Here is an 18,295-nt window from a genome sequence, read left to right on the forward strand (position 1 = left end):
CACATCCTAGGGAGTTAACTATCACTGAACTATGCATGAAACTTACTTTTGATTAAATATGCCAAAGTCATGCTTGTGTACTATAATCCTATGCATATTTACTTGGGAGTAAGGGCAGCTCCAACTGCTTCAGGGAATACCAACATGCAGCTCTGTTTCTTCAAGTAAACACAAAGTACCGTATATACTCGACTATAAATCGACCTCATGTATAAGTCGAGGGCAAATTTTGGGACTGAAATTATGGATTTTGCTATGACCCATGGGTAAGTCGAGGTAAAACTTGGGGGCATATAGCAAATGATATAAAGGATGAAGCAAAGAAAACACTGTCAAAGAACTTACAAAATTCCAGCAGACATAGCTCTTTGTGCTTACACTTAAGGTTGAATGGATGAGAGAACAGAGGGGACCAGTGCTTCCAAGACAGATTATACTCTTTGCTTTTCACCAGGGGATGGTTCCTTCTTTTATTTAAGAGTTAAGATATAGTACTTACATTGACCCGTGGATAAATCGACTCTGGTTTTTCGGGTCAATTTTTTGACCTAAATTTCTAGACTTATACATGAGTATATACAGCAGCTGTGGATACCACACATGTTAGCATACACTTAGCTGAAAAGCAAACATATATACATAATACATAGAGGTGGCCCAAGTACTCTACTCTCTGTAGGGTTTAGTTTCCTGTTCAAAATTATCATCAAACTTACTCACAGAATCATAGAATTGGAAGACACCACAAGGGCTATCCAGTCCAACCCCCTGCCATGCAGGAACTCTCAATCAAAGCATCCCCGACAGATGTCCATCCAGCCTCTGCTTAAAGACCTCCAAGGAAGGAGACTCCACTAAATTCCGAGGAAGAGTGTTTCACTGTCAAACAGCTGTTACTGTCAGGAAGTTCCTCCTAATATTTAGGAGAAATCTCTTTTCCTGTAGTTTGCATCCATTGTTCCGGGCCCTATTCTCTGGAATAGCAGAAAATAAGTTTGCTCCATCCTCAATATGGCATTCCTTCAAATATTTAAACAGGGCTATCATGTCACCTCTTAACCTTCTCTTCTCCAGGCTAAACATCCTCAGCTCCCTAAGTCATTCCTCATAAGGTATGGTTTCCAGATGCTTCACCATTTTGGTCACCCTCCTTTGGACACGCTCCAGCTTCTCAACATCCTTTTTGAATTGTAGTGCCCAGAATTGGACATAGTATTCCATGTGAGGCCTGACCAAAGCAGAATAGAGTGGCACTATTACTTCCCTTGATCTAGACACTACACTTCTATTGATGCAGCCTAAAATTGCATTGGCCTTTTTAGCTGCCACATCGCATGGTTGACTCATGTTCAACTTGTGGTCTACTTGGACTCCCAGATCCCTTTCACACATACTCTTGTTTAGCCAGGTATCTCCCATCTAAGCATTTCATTTTTCCGCCCTAAATGCACTACCTTACATTTCTCCATGTTGAAATTCATTTTGTTAGCTTTCACCCAGCTTTCTAATCTATTAAGGTCATTTTGAATTTTGACCCTGTCCTCTGGGGTATTAGCTACTCCTCCTAATTTGGTGTCATGTGCAAATTTGATAAGCATGCCCTCTATTCTTTTATCCAAGTCATTGATAAAGATGTTGAATAGCAGTGGGCCCAAGACAGAACCCTGTGGGACCCCACTGGTCACTTCTTTTCAGGATGAAGAGGAGCCACTGCTGAGCACCCTTTGGGTTTGGCCAGTCAACCAGTTACAAATTCATTTAACAGTTGCATTGTCCAGCCTACATTTTACTAGCTTGTTTGCAAGAATGTCATGGGAAACCTTGCTAAAGGCTTTACTGAATATCTTGATTTCAGAATACTCAAACTACTACTAAAACGTATGATTTTATGTGCTTAACTGGAACCCCTCATTCACCCATAATACTTACTATCTGCTTGCTATGCAGATATAAAACATGCTTCTGTGATCATACTCATTTTAAGGTAATCTAGCAATTTTTGTGTCAGAAATCAGTCAGCCACATTTATTTGCTGAACATAATGTAAGAAAGTGGTAAAAGTAGTAACCATCCATGCTAAATATTGAAGTCTTTTTACAGCCTTCTGAAATAACAATAGTTGTTTTGTTAAAATGTCAAGCTTTGATGAAAACACTATGTATGAAAATAGATTTGTTTACAGAATCAGTGGGACACAGAACTTCCTGTTTCAGTTTAACTCCACCTTTAAAATGACACATCTTCTCCTATGGGTTCATAATGCTAGCAGTTCATAATCTGTCACTAAATGCAAGGAAAAGTTCTTCAGACATATGGACTAAAGAGCTCAGAATTTATTTCATAACCAACAACGAAGAATTTATCACACTATTTTATTGCTAGGGGAATGAAATGCACATGTTTGCAAATTAAAATTGTTGCTTTTTATTCCTTACTTGGTACAAATATCCTGCTTTTGAAAGGAAACCAACAGTGGACATTTCCACTGCAACAGGCAGTAAGGGCTGGCATTCTCAAATTTACTCTAACCTTCCCTAATCCAATGTCTTTCTAATGTTTTTGATTGCAGCTCTCATCATCTACTATGCCAAATATCAGTGGTGATGGACGTTGCAGTTCAAAATGTATCAAGGGCACATAGTTGGGGAAGGCTACTCTAAAAAGTATCCTAGTGATGTCAGAACACTTTTAGAACATAGGATATTGCACTTTTTCTGAAAAGGCCAGAATCCTATTTGTTCACTTCTCACAGCACCTTTCTTAAGCAAGGTCCACTAAAGTAAGTGTAATTGCAGAAGACCACTGTGTTTTTGCACTATTTCCCCCTAAATCAAGGGAATTTGTGTGGGATAAACTCTCACTGTAATGGATCTTAAAACATGTTACGATTTAACATCCAGGACTGAACAAATTCCTTCTATGTGTACATGTTGCTTCCATGCACATGTGAAGGAGTCACTCTCCTTGGAGCCGCATTAAATAACACTTGAGAAAGTTCCCTAGTTTGAGAATGTTTTGAAGGCTACAGATGGATTGTTGTGTTTGAAAATACAGCTCAGACTTCACTTTAAACCTTGTATTAAATAGCATAAAAATCTTTTTTTAAAAAATCATTCAAGCAAAGACATTAGATATTCAATTCAGTTCAAGCTAGGACATACAACTAAAGCAAACTGCTGCTATAATGAAACCAAATGGCAAATATTACATGGTTAGGGCAACAGATTAGTTAATGTCCCAATAGTTAGGACATTACCATCAGTACTAAGGGGATCTCAAATCTGGGGGAGGGGGCGCATACACATACAAACAGAGTAGTTTTATCAATATTAAATACTCTCTTTTGAAAAAGCACTAAATTTCACTTATTTCCTGTCAGTTGCTCACTAATACTGCTGCTCAGATTTCAGACATCTCAGCTGTGTCGGCAAATTTTCAGTCTTTCTAGCAAACAAACTAACAGCTAATGGTATATGAATAATACTGCAGGGATTACTAATGTAGCAAGTCAACTATTTTGAAAGTTTTACAGTCACAGAAAATTGCACATGGCCTCGTATACGTGGGAAGTTTAGACATCTGAAATGGAAACATGATGCATATGTATAGACAGACACACACATCCCAAGAAGATTACATACCTAACTAATCTAGGGTAATTTAGACAACAGTTAAGAATCACACAAACCAGAGTTACATCATCTCTAAGAATTCTGTTAAGACACAGAGGTGCTGCTCAGGAAGGAAGGCATGTTTATAGGATAATTCTGCAAGTTCCATGCTAAAATAGAAGACACACTGAGTGTCAATAACACGACCACTCTCCACACCCTAGGACATATTGGAAATAGTGCCAGACTCTCCAAAATAGAGCACAGTAATGCAGTCTTTTGAAACAGGAAGACCCACAGAGCCAAAAGTACATTAATGAGAGAAGGCTTGCCCCCCCACCGAAAAAAGCCCTTTCGCTGATGTCATTCTGAAAAAAGGAGCATGAGACTAGCATGTTGCAATACTCTTAAGCTTGATAACTTGGTAGCAGTGCCAGCTTCACAACCTACTGACAACATAAAAAGTAATGTGCATTTAAGAGCAATTTGCAAGTTGTTTCAGGTTCCCCACAAAAATTCCACCTTCAAATTTCACCACTTGCACACAGACAAATATACACACCCTGATTTAGCTGGTGAAACAGTCAACTCTCACAGTCTATAAAATATCTCTGTTTCAGACACCACACAATGCTAATTTACAAGTATGTTAGCAAATGAAGACAATTGTACTTTCCTTTTGCTCTGGAACACTTATATCCATACTTGGATATGAAGGCCAGGTACTTTAATTGCAGTACAAACACTGCCATATGATGGCTAATGCAGACATTAAAATCAAGATGGGAGGGGGGGAAATTCAATTTTTTCCCCTGAAGTCACCTTTTCTGGAAAACTGGGACCGGGGGGGGGGGGGGGAGACACTAATCAGGTTATGGAATATTCTCTTCCTGAGTGAAGAAGGAAATAGTTAAGACAAATCATTCATATATTTACTACTCCCACATTATTTCTAAAAGCCAGGTAGTAGATAAACTTTTATGTAATTCGATGTACATTAGCTCATATCATTGAAATTCCTGGCCTTAGTCTTTGCAGTTTCTTTGAGTTCTGTGGCTTCTTACCGTTCAGGACCTTGTAGTTCAAATTGTAGCAAACAACAAAAATCTGTAAATTCAATTTGCAATTATTTTCTGGGAAAAATGTATTTTAAATACACTGACTACACATTTCATCTTCATAAAATAACTAAATGGCTTTCAACTTCTAATGGGTAGGAATATTGTAATTTAAAAAAAAACTATTTTAAGCTAGAGGATGTAACCTAAGCAAGCACTTCCACAGGGTCACTGTTAAAACATAATGAAAGCAACAATCCCAGTTCCTGGAAAACAGATATTCCAAACCCCAAATTCCTGATCACTGTACATATGACTCTCAGCTTAAAGAAGCCACCCCTACCCACAGGCAAATCTACTGGATAGTTCCTATGACATCAAATGTTCCTCTCCACTCCACTTGGAATTACTGGACTATTAAAATTAGTTGATTTTCCCCCTCTTTAAATGTTCAAATGCTACACAGGATTCAAGTGTAAACTGGCTACAGGCCTTGAATAAGAACAGAAAGATTCCGCACTGTGGAAAGAGGAACAAGTATTGGAGAGTCATTCACTTGGAAGCAGCCAAAAACCACGCTAGAGAAGTCAAAGGTCATCAGTCCAAACCACAGAACACTAGCACTAATAGGGAACAGAAGACTACCTCAGTGCAAGCCTATCAACAGAGGCAACCACAGAATGAAGCTGAGGGTGTTACCGAGAAGCTAGGTTGCCTGGGGTTCTTCCCATCTACCATGGCAACTCAAAAACAGGGAAGTACAGGGTCTCTGGCGCCCAGTGTCTTTTCATGGTATCCTGTTGCATGTGAAGTGTGGGGAAATTCTGTGTTTTATTTCCCCATCACTGGCACCAACAAGGAGCAGTGATCCAAGGGTGGATCAGAGAAGGGGGGAGTCTGGCAGCCACTCAAATATTTGGCATTCAGGGCCTTGAATGTCATTGACTACCCAGATGATAGGTCAGGACCCATCAGTGCATTGTGAGACGTTTCCCAAGCAATCTCTTGCAGATACAGAAGACAGAATTGGCTAAAGAAGTCCAACTCCTATAATGGGGAGCTATGACCTTATAGTAGTTTACAGAACCTTAATTTTGTATTGATTCAAGTGTCCTATTATTTTCAGGAAACACTATTATATGCCACAAAGACACTATTTAGTGGAATGCTCACCATGTCAATGCCAAGCCCATCAAAGGGTCACCGAGTTTGAAGAGGCGTTTGCCTAGCATCAGCACTCTGGCTTCTATACACCTTATACCCACAAACTGAAGCAGCAACTTCCAACAGATAGCAGGAAGACTGCACTGGAGCTGCAATTGGTCCTAAGAAGATAAAAATCCCACCCTGCACAAAGGGTGCATCTGCACTGAAGAAATAATCTAGTGTGATATCACTTTAAGTGACATGGGTCAATGTGATGAAATTCTGGTAAGTGCAGATTGATGTGGAACCAGAGCTCTGGATTATTTCTCCAGGGCAGATGCAGCCCTAGTTCTCTTTAAGGAAGAGACCATTCCCTTTCATCATTTATACACACACACACACCTCAGTTTGGAACTGCTTCAGCAAGGGGTTCCCCCTTTTCCCTTTGGCACGCCCTGCTTCCATAGGTTTAAAAAAAATCCTCCCTCTCCTGTCAACCAGGTTCTGGCTGGAAGTGCAGCCCAACAATAAATAGGAATCTGTGAGAGACTGCTGCAAGCCATGAGAAAGGGAGGAGGGTCAAAGTGAGAAACGTGGCTTTCTAGGGCTGACAGACCACATAAAATAAACATTTCTCTTTCTTTCTTTTCCTCCTCTTCTCCCCCACCACTTAAAATGGGAGTGTGGCTTTTTTAAGCCCTTGGTCATGAAGAACGTCAGGTCACACATACACACACCCATCAAGTGCCACACTGCAATGCCCCCCTCCTCCTCTTTCTCCAGCACATGGGAGCCAAATGCAGACGCACGCGCGCGCACACACACACTCTCCTCTGGCCCACCACACTCCTCTGGCCCAGCTCCACGCAGGCTGTCAGTGCATCTCCCTCCAGAGTCCCCCTTTTCCTGGCTGTGCGTGCATAAAATTGCTTCTCCTCCCTAGCCAAGAAATGTGGGGAGTGCTATCCCTGTATGTTTGAACTTTACCCCCCTATGGAGAGTCCTCCTTATCATGGCTATGTGTGGGTAAAATACCCTACTCTTCCTTCCATAGCAAGGAAATGTGGTGAGTCCTCCCCCATTTCCTTGAATTTTATCTCCTATGGGGAGTCCACCTATTCCTGGCTGCCAGTGCATTAAATGCCCTCTCCTCCCTAGCAATGAAAGATGGGGAGTTCTCCCTCATATGTTTGAATGTTACCCCCTATGGGCGGTCCTCCTCCTCATGGCTGTGTGTGTGGGTAAAATATCTTCCACTCCTTAGCAATAAAATATGGGGAGGCCTCCCCTTATCTCTTTGAATTCTACGTCCTTTGGGGAATCCCCCTTTTCCTAGCTGTGGGATCCTAAAATAGCCTCTTCTCCCCAGCAATAAAATAGGGAGTGTCCTCCTCCTATATCTTTGATATTCACCCCCTATGAGGAGTCCTACTTTTCCTGGCTCTGTATGCAAGCAATAACCTCCCTTCCCTAGTAATGAAAGCTGGGGAATCCTCCCCCTATATCTTTGAGTTTTACCCCATATGGGGAGTCCCCCTTATCCTTCTGTGAATAGAACACCTTCCTCTCCCTAGCAATGAAAAGTGGGAGTCCTCCCTTTCCTGGCTCTGTGTGCCTAAAACTGCTCTCCAGCCACGAAATATTGGGAGTCCTCCCCTTCTCTCTTTGAATTTTGCTCCCTATGGGAAATCCTCCTTTTCCTGGCTCTGTGTGAGTAAAGCAGCCTCTGCACCCTAGTAATGAATATCTTCCCCAAATCTCTTTTAATTTTAGCCCCTATAGGGAATCCTCTTTTTCCTCTGCAAAGGTATCTCCCCTCCCAAGCAAAGAAACATGGGAGCCCTCCCCATAAGGGGGGTCCCCCTTTTCCAGGCTATGAGTAAGTAAAAATGCCCTCCTTACCTTAGCAAGGAAATATGGGGAGTCCTCCCCTAGTATTTTTTAATTCTGTCCCTTATGGGGAGTCCCCCCCCTTTTCCCTGGCTTAGTGTGCTTAAAATGGTCCCCCCCTCCTTAGTAATGAAATATGGGGAGTAAACGAATATGATAGGTGGAATGGGTATACATATTAGGATAATACAGTATGTGCTAATCCTTGTGGTATTAGGTAGAATTGGATTGATTTGTATATGTGACAAAATAAGAAGAGTTTGGTAACAAACCCAAAAAAAGGAAATGCAATTTCAACCTGGAGTTCTTCTAGTATAGGAAGAGAGATAGAAGAAGACTGTATAGTAATGGTTACTAGATAGGTTTAAGGGTAATATGGATGTGTAAGAATATGGGTATTGATTATGTGTACCAACGTGGATGCAATTTTAAATGTACGTTTTCTTTTAAATGTTTTAGGTGAGATATATATATATATATATATATATACTGGAAATATGGGGAGGCCTCCCCCTTGCCTTTGAACTTAGCCCCTTTTGGGGAGTCCTCCTTATCCTGGCTGTGGGTAGCAATGAAATATAGGGAGCCCTTCCCCTATATGTTTGAATCTTGTCTCTTATGGGGAGTTCCCCTTTTCCCCTGGCTCTGTGTGCATAAAACTGCCCCTTTTGTGGGGAGTCCTCCCCTATATGTTTGAATCTAGCCCCTTATGGGGGGGTCCCCCTTATCCTGGGCTGGGGGTCAAACACCCTCCCCTCCCTTAGCAATGAAACGTGGGGAGCCCTCCCCCTTATATTTTTGAATCCCCCCCCTTGGCTGCCTGTGCATAAAAGAGCCCCAACAACAAACTCCAACTCCCAGAATCCCATAGCCTTGATCCAGGGAAGGAGTTAAAGCGGGGCCAAAGCGGGTTATTTCTGCAGTGTGGAGAGAGAGAGAGAGAGAGAAAGGGAGGGAGGCTTGTCCCCTTCTCCTCCTCCTCCTCCTCCAAAGGCAGCCTCTCCACTGCTGAGGGCGAAGCTGGGCCCTGGGCCAAAGGGAAGCGGCCTGGTCCAGGGAGAGGGAGAGGGGAAGGGAGTGGGCCTGGGCCTGGAAGGCGACTCAGACTCACCCTTCTTCTCCGCCGCTGGCCGGGCCAGGCCCAGCCGCCCTCCCTGGCGCTGCCCGGCGTCTTTGCTGCTGCTGCTGCTGCACCGCCGCCGCCTTCCTGCTCTTTTCCTTCGGGTCTTTCTCTCTCTCTGTGTCTGTCTGCCTGGCTTTCTCTCTTCTTTGCTGGGAGCTCGGGGCTCCTGCACTCCGCCTCCCTTTCCTGCCCGGCCTTTCAGGAGGAGGAGGAGCCAAGGCCGGCCATAACCTCCCTCCCTTCCTCCCTCTGGAAGCCCTCTTCTGTCGTTGCATCCGCACTGCAGGGCTCGCCCGCTTTCACAGTGCTAGGGAATCCTGGGAGTTGTAGTTCCTTGTGGCACCAGAAAAGGCTACAACGTCTCCCCCCAAAACTACACTTCCCAGCATTCCCTAGCATTGAGCCAGGGCAGTTAATGTGAGACCAATCTGGATTAGTTCTGGGATGCAGATGCAGCCTTATTACATATCCCCAAAACACACTCAGGAAATAATCCGGTTAATTAACTGTTCCTGGCTCAGTGCTAGGGAACCCTGGGATTTGTAGTTCCTTGTGGCACCAGAGCTCTCTTTCTCTCTCTCTCTGTCTCCCTCTGACAGAGAAGGCTAAATGTCTCACAAAACTACACTTCCCAGAATTCCCTAGCACTGAGCCAGGGCAGTTAAAGCAGTCTCAAACTGGATTATTTCTGCAGTGTTTGTTTTTTTTTTGGATCCTGTCCCCTTCATACAGAGGAGGGTTACCAGAGGTCCTCCTTTTCCAGGACTTGTCCTACATTTCTAGGGTAACCAGAAGTCCTAGTTTTTAGCTTTTATTTGGTCATGTCCTCCATTGTTTCTTGAGTGTCCTACATTTTTCAGTGCCTTGTCCTCCTTTGCAGTTAGGACATCTGGTCATCCTGAATTTATTTGCCGGGTCCAGAATTGAGCTTGGGTTGGTTCTGTGACCCCATCACAACTGAAAGGGAAACTCCAGAGATGAAGTAGTTGTGTAAAAATGAGGCTAAATCTTGCCCAGCTGACCCTTTCCCCTACAGCCAGCATGTGCTGAGTGTTTGTGTGAGGAGGCCCGAACTATGCTGCAAGATAGGTGTGACATTTGTCATGGTTTGCCCTTGTGTGGTTTAACAGATAGCCAACACAAGGGGGGAAGAAGTGGGCCAGAAGGAACAGAAGGCCTCTCCACCACCCTTTTCCTTCACTCAGAGCCTGATCATTTGCTATCCATAGTGAGAGAAATTATCCTCTCATTGTAGCAGTTTTCAGGGAGATTTGTCTTTATAGTTTTTTGTGGAGTTTTTGGGCTATGTGGCCATGTTCTGGAAAAGTTTATTCCTGACATTTTACCTGCATCTGAAGATGCCAGCCGCAGATGCAGGCGAAACATCAGGAATAAGCTCTTCCAGAACGCAGCCACATAGCCCGAAAAACCCACAAAAAACTATGGATGCTGGCCATGAAAGCCTCCGATTCAAATTAGTTTTTTAGTGTGTCTTAGTATGGGGGAAAGGAGTCTTGTGGCCCCTTTAAGAGTCATTGATTTATTTTAACCTCAGCTTTCAAGGCTTTCAATCCACTTATATGGCATCCTAAATTATAAAAATAAATATAATTTTAAAATAAATTGAAGGGAGAAAAACATCCGCCTAAATTGCCAGGGGGAGTTTCACAGGTTGCATCCATACTGGAGAAATAATGCTATGGAATTCTGGGAATTGTAGTTGAATGTAACAATCTAATTAGGATTAAGAATTAAATTTGGGCCCCAAAGGGGTTATTCACACAATGAAAATAATCCAGGATGAATTAAGGATGAATCTTTGTTGTTCACATGCATCCTGAATACACTCAATTTAGTTTTGGCAGGGGCTGCCAAAAAAACCCACTTACCTTGGGATAACTGATATCAGGCTCTCCCCCACCTTTTTACAAACATTTCACATTGTCATCTGTAAGAACAATGATGTAAATAGACCTGAATAGGACAAAACTTTCCATTCTGTTAACAGGTTTCAAATGCATTTGCATTATCGACAGCCCACACGGTTTAGAAAGTGCTGCCCCTTCCCCAGTGTGAGAGCTGCTACTGGGCAGAAAGAGGGAAAGAGAGAGGGAAAAGGAGGAGAGAAAAGGGGATGCTGACGCTCCTCTGTCCAGATGTGGGGTGCCAATGGGAACAAGGGAAGGGTGCCTGCACATGTGAGCAACCGAACTCAAAGAGATGTGGAGCAATACAGTTCCTGAAAAGATGCGGTTCCTTGGTGTGAATAACAAATTCGGTATACATAAGTGAAATTAATCGCATTGTTCTGGTTTTAAAAAAGACATGTGAATGTGGCCTTAATGAGGGGAATGAGTGAGGAGAGTCCTTCAGACATTCAAAGAAGAGAAAGACATTCCAAAAAGAACTCTCTTCCCTCCTTCCATTTTAAGACTGTGATGAAGCAGACTCCATGACTTCAGTATCAAGTCACCCGTCCCTTCCCGTCTCCTCTGATCTGTTTGCTTGCTTGTTTGTTTGTTTTTGAAACATTTTGCCTGAAGATATCTAGAGAGACAAAAATCTTGCAGATTTAGAAAAATATTACACAAATATGGATTTTCCCCCTGTTTTAGTCAAATGTTTACTTGGCTGCAACAAGTCATGTCATGTAAAGCATCTGACAAATGCATTACACAAGCCACCTCTCTTGTGTCATATGTAGCTAATCTGTCACAGTAAAGGAAACTCATACGTGATAAACACACCAGTTTTTGCATGCACAAATTCTACTGAGGCCTCTATTTTAAGAAAGTTGTCACAGTGTCTCCTATCACAGTAGTTTCATTGCACTGTAGTTCTGCTTTCAAACTGAAAAAAAAGTGATGTGAGGCCTTGCTTTTCCACACCTGTGCTTTTTTTTTTACCTGCCCTGGCTATCCTACAAAAAAAAAAATCCTCAGTGGTCAATCTATATAAAGAAAGTACTAGCCTTTTAATACAAATGTAAGCACACTGGACTGATATGAATCAGGCTTCTGTTGTGGGAGACTTCAAGCCTTTAACTTGTGGGTACAGCTTACATTCTAACTGGATGACTTTTTGGCAATGTAATTGGATGAGTCTGATCCGGATTGATCCATGGCAGAGAGCAAAACAGTAAAGTTCTCCATATCATGCTTGCATTCCTGCTATGTAATAATGCATAATCTATATTCTATAACTGAAGGTGTAGGCATTGAACACAGAGTGCACTATGTTCCCTCAACAGCACAGAATGCTGTTGAAAACACTGAAGTACTGGAAGCGGAATGGCTTCAGAAGGCAACTGAGCATGCAGAAAATATTATTGCCAGCAGTTGCTCTCATGGCTTTAATGGATCAGAAAATAACTTTTAAACCACTGCTCAGAACGTCCATAAATCAGTGAAAGACACCCTTCCTTAATAAGCCTGGGAAAAATACATCTGTAGCCTTTGCCAATTTTTTTTTTAATGCCTGAGGGAAACCTGGAGTAAAAAGAGCAAACTAAATGTTTCAATTTTCAACACTTTAAAAACTTATTGAAACTGTAACCATTTTTATCAGATCAGTTTGAAAAGTCACAGTTGTAGACATCACCAAGTGGATGATGGAGGCCAAGTATGAGGTTATTAGTTTAAAAGGTATCATTTTTATAAGCAACAGAATTATAAAAATTACAGTGGCAAAATCTTTTTTTTTTTCCTTTTCCATTTTTGGTAAGTTGCCTAACTAAAGGCACACTCCCATACTCCTTTTGCAGACTAGAAGTGCAAGCCTTTAAGTCTGAAAAGAATTAAAGTTCATAAAATACTCAGTCTGATGCTCTGTTTTGTAATTGCTAAACCTTTTGGCATATTGAGATTCATTATCTGTTCATCTCCTAAAACTGGCAATTTATTATCTTTTCTTAAAACACCTTGGTGGCATCTGCATTGCAGAAATCATCTAGTTTGATACCACTTTAACTGTTGTGGCTCAATGCTAGGGAATATAGGGAATTGTAGTTTGTTGTGGCAGCTGAGGTCTCTGACAGAGAAGGCTAAATGTCTTATGAAACTACTGTTCCCAGAATTCCATAGCATTGAACCATGACAGTTAAAGAAGTGTCAAACTGGCTTAATAAAATAAATAAATAAAAGTTTTATTTTTATACCTCCCTTCTTCAAATCAGGGCGGTGCACAACAAGATTATACAAATACAATGTACAACAAGGCAATTACAAATAACGTATCACAATAAAAAGCCTAAACTTATTAAAAACATTACAGACTCATGCCAGTCTATTGTGCTGGCAGAGAAAGCGGGGGGGGGAGGTGAGCAATTCTGGAGGGGAGTATTCAGGGGTAGGCCTGCTCAAATAAATAGGTTTTCAGCCCCTTTTTGAATTGGGGTAGGGAAGTGGCTGCGCGGAGCTCTGTGGGCAGCGAGTTCCAGAGGCTGGGGGCCGAGATCGTGAATGCCCTCCTTGATGTAGAAGCTAGTCTAGCCGCCAGAACTCTTAAAAGTTGCTGCCCTGATGTTCTGAGGGTGCGGGGCGGATTATATGGGGAGAGGCGGTCCATCAGATACCCTGGGCCCAAGCCATTTAGGCCTTTATAGGTAACGACCAACACCTTGTATTGCGCCCGGAAGCGAATAGGCTTGTTTCTGCAGTGTGGATACAACCCTAAGCTACTGCAATTATCAGGGCATGGATCCACTGGAAGAGCCCCAATGTACAGTCAAATGTTTCTTAGACATATCTGGGGGGGATGTCTAATTACACCTTGGCCACAAAAAAAAGTAGGACAAGATAAGATGGGTACTTCCACAAATTGTCCATTTATCAGTATACTGTGTACATACAGGTTCAAATTTAGAAATAATAGCTGCAATTTAAATAGACTAATGTGCCTCTTCCTTCTGCTTTCCAGGTTCTAACTGAGGTTTGTGTGTATCTTTTTTGGTTTTTGTTTGTTTGTTTGTTTTTAATTATCTTCTTACAAATAAATAGGCTGAATATCCTCTCAAGCACAGCAGAGGTGGGCAAAGTGCAACTATGGTCCACATATGACATCTCACTGAGACTCTCCACAGTCCCACAGAACCCCTTTGACTCTAAAAAGAATGATCAAATATAACAAACTAAAACTTCCTAGAGGTCTTTTTTTAAAAAAGAAGTGGCTGACGTTTTAGTGAGCAAATTATACACAGAGACACCCCTCCCCCGGGTCAGTTGGTGCCATTGGCCATGTCCTAAGGGCCAGAATTGTTCATTGGACCCATCAACAATCCTTCCTCCCTCCACTTTCCTTCCTCTTCTTTCCTTGAAACAGAGAGTGTGGATTTACAGCATCAGTTCTAAAAAGTCAACAAGTGTTGCTGCAGTAACCATCATTTTAATTTTATTTGAGGAGTTTTGGAGATTTGCTCCACAGTGATACACTGTCTAAAGCCTTAATGCAGGGCAGGGAAAATTATAAGGCAAGTGCAGTGAAAGTGCTTTTGACTAACAGTAAAGGGAGGGGAAAGCCAGAGTGATGTAGCGGTCTGAGTATTGGATTTTGAGTCTGCAAACCAGGGTTTGAGTCCCGGATCAGCCACAAAAACCTACTGGGTGACCTTGGACAAGTCACATTCTCAGCCTCAGAGGACATTATCAGACAAGGGAAATTGGAAGTATAATCCAGTGGCAATCCAAATGCAATCATGGGGTTTAACGTTATCACGTGATAGACTACCACACGCAATTTCGGGCAATGGCAAGCTATTTTCGGGCAATGTGAAGTCAGTTTGAATGCAATGTGAATTCACGTAAATTCGCTGAACTAGCGAATTCACGTGAATGCGTTCTGGCCCCACTTTCTTTTGATTCGAAATTAAGAGAAATTCCTCCCATGTGATAAACTCCAAAGGAAGGCAAAGGCCAAACCCCACTCTGAACAAATCTTTCCAAGACAATCTCATGACAGCATTGCCTTAGGGTCACCATAAGTCAGAAACAGCTTGAAAGCAACAAGAACAACAAAGGGAGGGGATGTGGAGCCACTACTAAGATAGAAAAGGGGTGTCCCTGCTGCTGTTCCCACTGCCAAGGAACTGGGGCCAATGAAGGTCACATAAGACCTGATACTGGTGTTTGATATACAGTAAAAGCTAATATAGTATAGTCATGCAAACTGTACCATGGTGTAATAATAATAACAATAACAACAGCAACAACAATAATTTCCTACCCACCTTTCTCTATGGATCAAGGTCGGGAAGAAGAAAAGATTAAAAACCAACAACAGATTGGACACAAAATACCAGTTAAAAATAATGTTAAAGAGCATATAAAATGAATACATATGAAAAACAATTCATTTTTTAAAACTCATAATTTCAAAATACGTGTTATCTGGATGAATTTGCTGCAAGAGATTGGTCTTTACTGGTGTTCTGAATTCAACACATCCAAATGACAAATCTCCTCCAGCTGGTCATTCAACAGTCTAGGGGTGGCCAAAGAAAATGCCCACTGGGTAGCAGATGTCAGCCTAGTCCTGGCTGACTCAAATAAAGGTCCCCCAGTGGACCTGAGTATATAGGGCGGATTATGTAGGAAAATGCAACCCTGTAGATAACTTGGATCTAAACCATGTAGGGCTTTAAAGATAATAACCAACATTTTGTACCTTGTCTGGAAATTAACTGGCAGTCAGTTGAGTGATTATGTGTAATATGATCACTCCTAGATGTGCCAGTGACTAATCTGGCTGACATGGTTTGAACTAATTCAAATTTCCAAACTTGGTGCAGAGGTCAATGTACAGCACATTGCAGAAGTTGGGCCTTGAGTTTACCAGCACATGCACTACCAGCTTTAGATCCTGCACCTCTAGGAAGGGGCACAGCGTTGTAGTAATAAATGCTGGACTATGAAATTCTAGCTATGAAATTCATTTACTGACTTGGACCAGTCTCTCTCAGCTTGTCCTATCTTCCAAAATTATTATTGTGAAGATAAAAGTATGAGTACAAGAACCATATATACTGCCTTCTGATCATTGGAGAAAATATGAGAAATAAATGTAACTGATAAATAAATAAGTGGCTACAAAAGACACATATTTTCTAAAATTCATATGTCAGGCATACTGATATTTACAGCTTCACCTAAGACCAGAAAATAATAATAATAATAATAATAATAATAATAATAATAATAATAATAATTTGTATCCTGCCTCTCCCTTTTGAGGATTGGGGGGGGAACAGCAAATCAAATATAATACAAAAGCAATAACAAAAACCTTCCCTTATTCCCCCCTACCCTCCCTCCTACAAATATAAAATTATAACAATAAAAACCATAGAAATAAAAACATGATCAATTAAAACAGATTAAGAGGCAAGTGGCAATACAGAGGGGGCTGATTAAAGAAGCAGATAATTCTATCCTGATCAGAGGTCAGTCTGGGAAGAGGACCATTTTAACCATCTTTTTGAAGGCGTCAAGAGATGTTATCTGGCGGGTCTCTTCTGGCATGTCATTCCAAAATTTTTGGAGCGACAATTGAAAAGATCCTCTGAGAAGTCACCACCAATCTGGATTTTCTTGACTGTAGTAGACTCTTCCCAGAGGACCTGAGTTTGCAGGAAGGATTATATGGGAGGAAGTCTGACATCTCATAGACTAACAAGCTACACCAAAATAAGATTGCAAACACAACTCTCCTCCCACCTATTAAAACAGAAATTGTGTTATTGACTTTTAACAGCACAGGGTGGAGCGTGACTGCTGCAGTATATAAGGGGGGGGGGGGGGTGGAATCTGTGAATGATATTGGCTTTCTTGCTCATGCAAGAGTGGATTATTTCAAATAATCTCTAGTCATGCTTAAACACCCTGTGATAAATGGAACATGATAGACAAGATAAAGCTATGTCCCAATAATGTAAATGAGTGCTTTAAAGCTTGGAAAAGTTACTTTTTGGACTACAACTTCCAGACACTCCCAGAATTCCACTCTATATAGTCTGTCTTCTCAAATGTTAACCACATCTTTGGATTTTCCAGTCTTTTGGCCCTTGATTATCTAGAAATGGCCATGAAATCTATCGGTTCCTTTTTGGTGGATTGTGTCTTCCTTATACAGTACAATGCATTCTCCCTCCTTACCTCAAGTGTTTGTGGTGTTGTCATGTGAAACTTTTATTAGAACATTATTTATTTATTTATTTATTTATTTATTTAGGTATTTATATCCCACCCTTCAGCCCTAATGGCTCTCAGGGCAGCTTACAATATTATTTTTAATCAGACAGTTCCCTGCCCTCAGGTTTACAATCTAAAAGACACGAAACAAAAGGAGAAGGGAATGATGGAGGGAAAGGGGATGAGGTCCAGTGGTTCTTCTCTCCGTCTAAGGCCTGGACCAAAGCAGATGGATTGGAGGGAGGGCTCTTACTTCTTCCAGGCTAGTCCTGATGGAGCTGGACTTGCCTGGCGAACTCCCTTTCAGGGCGGCAGATGGCAGTTGTGGAGGGCGGAGTCTCCTTCCTTCAGGCTTAGTCCGTATGGAGCTGGACTTGCCTGGCCAACTCCCTCTCAGGCCGGCAGATGGCAGTTGTGGAGGGCGGAGTCTCCTTCCTTCAGGCTTAGTCCTGATGGAGCTGGACTTGCCTGGTGATCTCCCTCTCAGGCCGGCAGATGGCAGTTGTGGAAGGCGGAGTCTCCTTCCTTCAGGCTTAGTCTGTATGGAGCTGGACTTGCCTGGCGAACTCCCTCTCAGGCCGGCAGATGGCAGTTGTGGAGGGCGGAGTCTCCTTCCTTCAGGCTTAGTCCGTATGGAGCTGGACTTGCCTGGCCAACTCCCTCTCAGGCCGGCAGATGGCAGTTGTGGAGGGCAGAGTCTCCTTCCTTCAGGCTTAGTCCGTATGGAGCTGGACTTGCCTGGCCAACTCCCTCTCAGGCCGGCAGATGGCAGTTGTGGAGGGCGGAGTCTCCTTCCTTCAGGCTTAGTCCTGATGGAGCTGGACTTGCCTGGTGATCTCCCTCTCAGGCCGGCAGATGGCAGTTGTGGAAGGCGGAGTCTCCTTCCTTCAGGCTTAGTCTGTATGGAGCTGGACTTGCCTGGCGAACTCCCTCTCAGGCCGGCAGATGGCAGTTGTGGAGGGCGGAGTCTCCTTCCTTCAGGCTTAGTCCGTATGGAGCTGGACTTGCCTGGCCAACTCCCTCTCAGGCCGGCAGATGGCAGTTGTGGAGGGCGGAGTCTCCTTCCTTCAGGCTTAGTCCTGATGGAGCTGGACTTGCCTGGTGATCTCCCTCTCAGGCCGGCAGATGGCAGTTGTGGAAGGCGGAGTCTCCTTCCTTCAGGCTTAGTCTGTATGGAGCTGGACTTGCCTGGCGAACTCCCTCTCAGGCCGGCAGATGGCAGTTGTGGAGGGCGGAGTCTCCTTCCTTCAGGCTTAGTCCGTATGGAGCTGGACTTGCCTGGCC

General features: G+C 42.7%; 1 protein-coding gene across 1 annotated transcript in view; it reads right to left on the reverse strand.

Annotated features, from left to right (window-relative positions):
- Positions 1-9,037, reverse strand: part of RAP1A (RAP1A, member of RAS oncogene family) — a 134,202-nt gene extending 125,165 nt beyond the window's left edge. Inside the window, exon 1 of the mRNA XM_089514413.1 lies at positions 8,817-9,037. The gene's annotated coding sequence lies outside the window, so the exon portion shown is untranslated. The remainder of the gene's footprint in view (positions 1-8,816) is intronic.
- Between the last annotated feature and the right edge of the window lie 9,258 nt (positions 9,038-18,295).

Source organism: Sceloporus occidentalis, unplaced genomic scaffold (genome assembly GCF_023333645.1).
Source record: "Sceloporus occidentalis isolate IW3139 unplaced genomic scaffold, rSceOcc1.0.p SCAF_3, whole genome shotgun sequence".
NCBI classification, from domain to species: domain Eukaryota; kingdom Metazoa; phylum Chordata; class Lepidosauria; order Squamata; family Phrynosomatidae; genus Sceloporus; species Sceloporus occidentalis.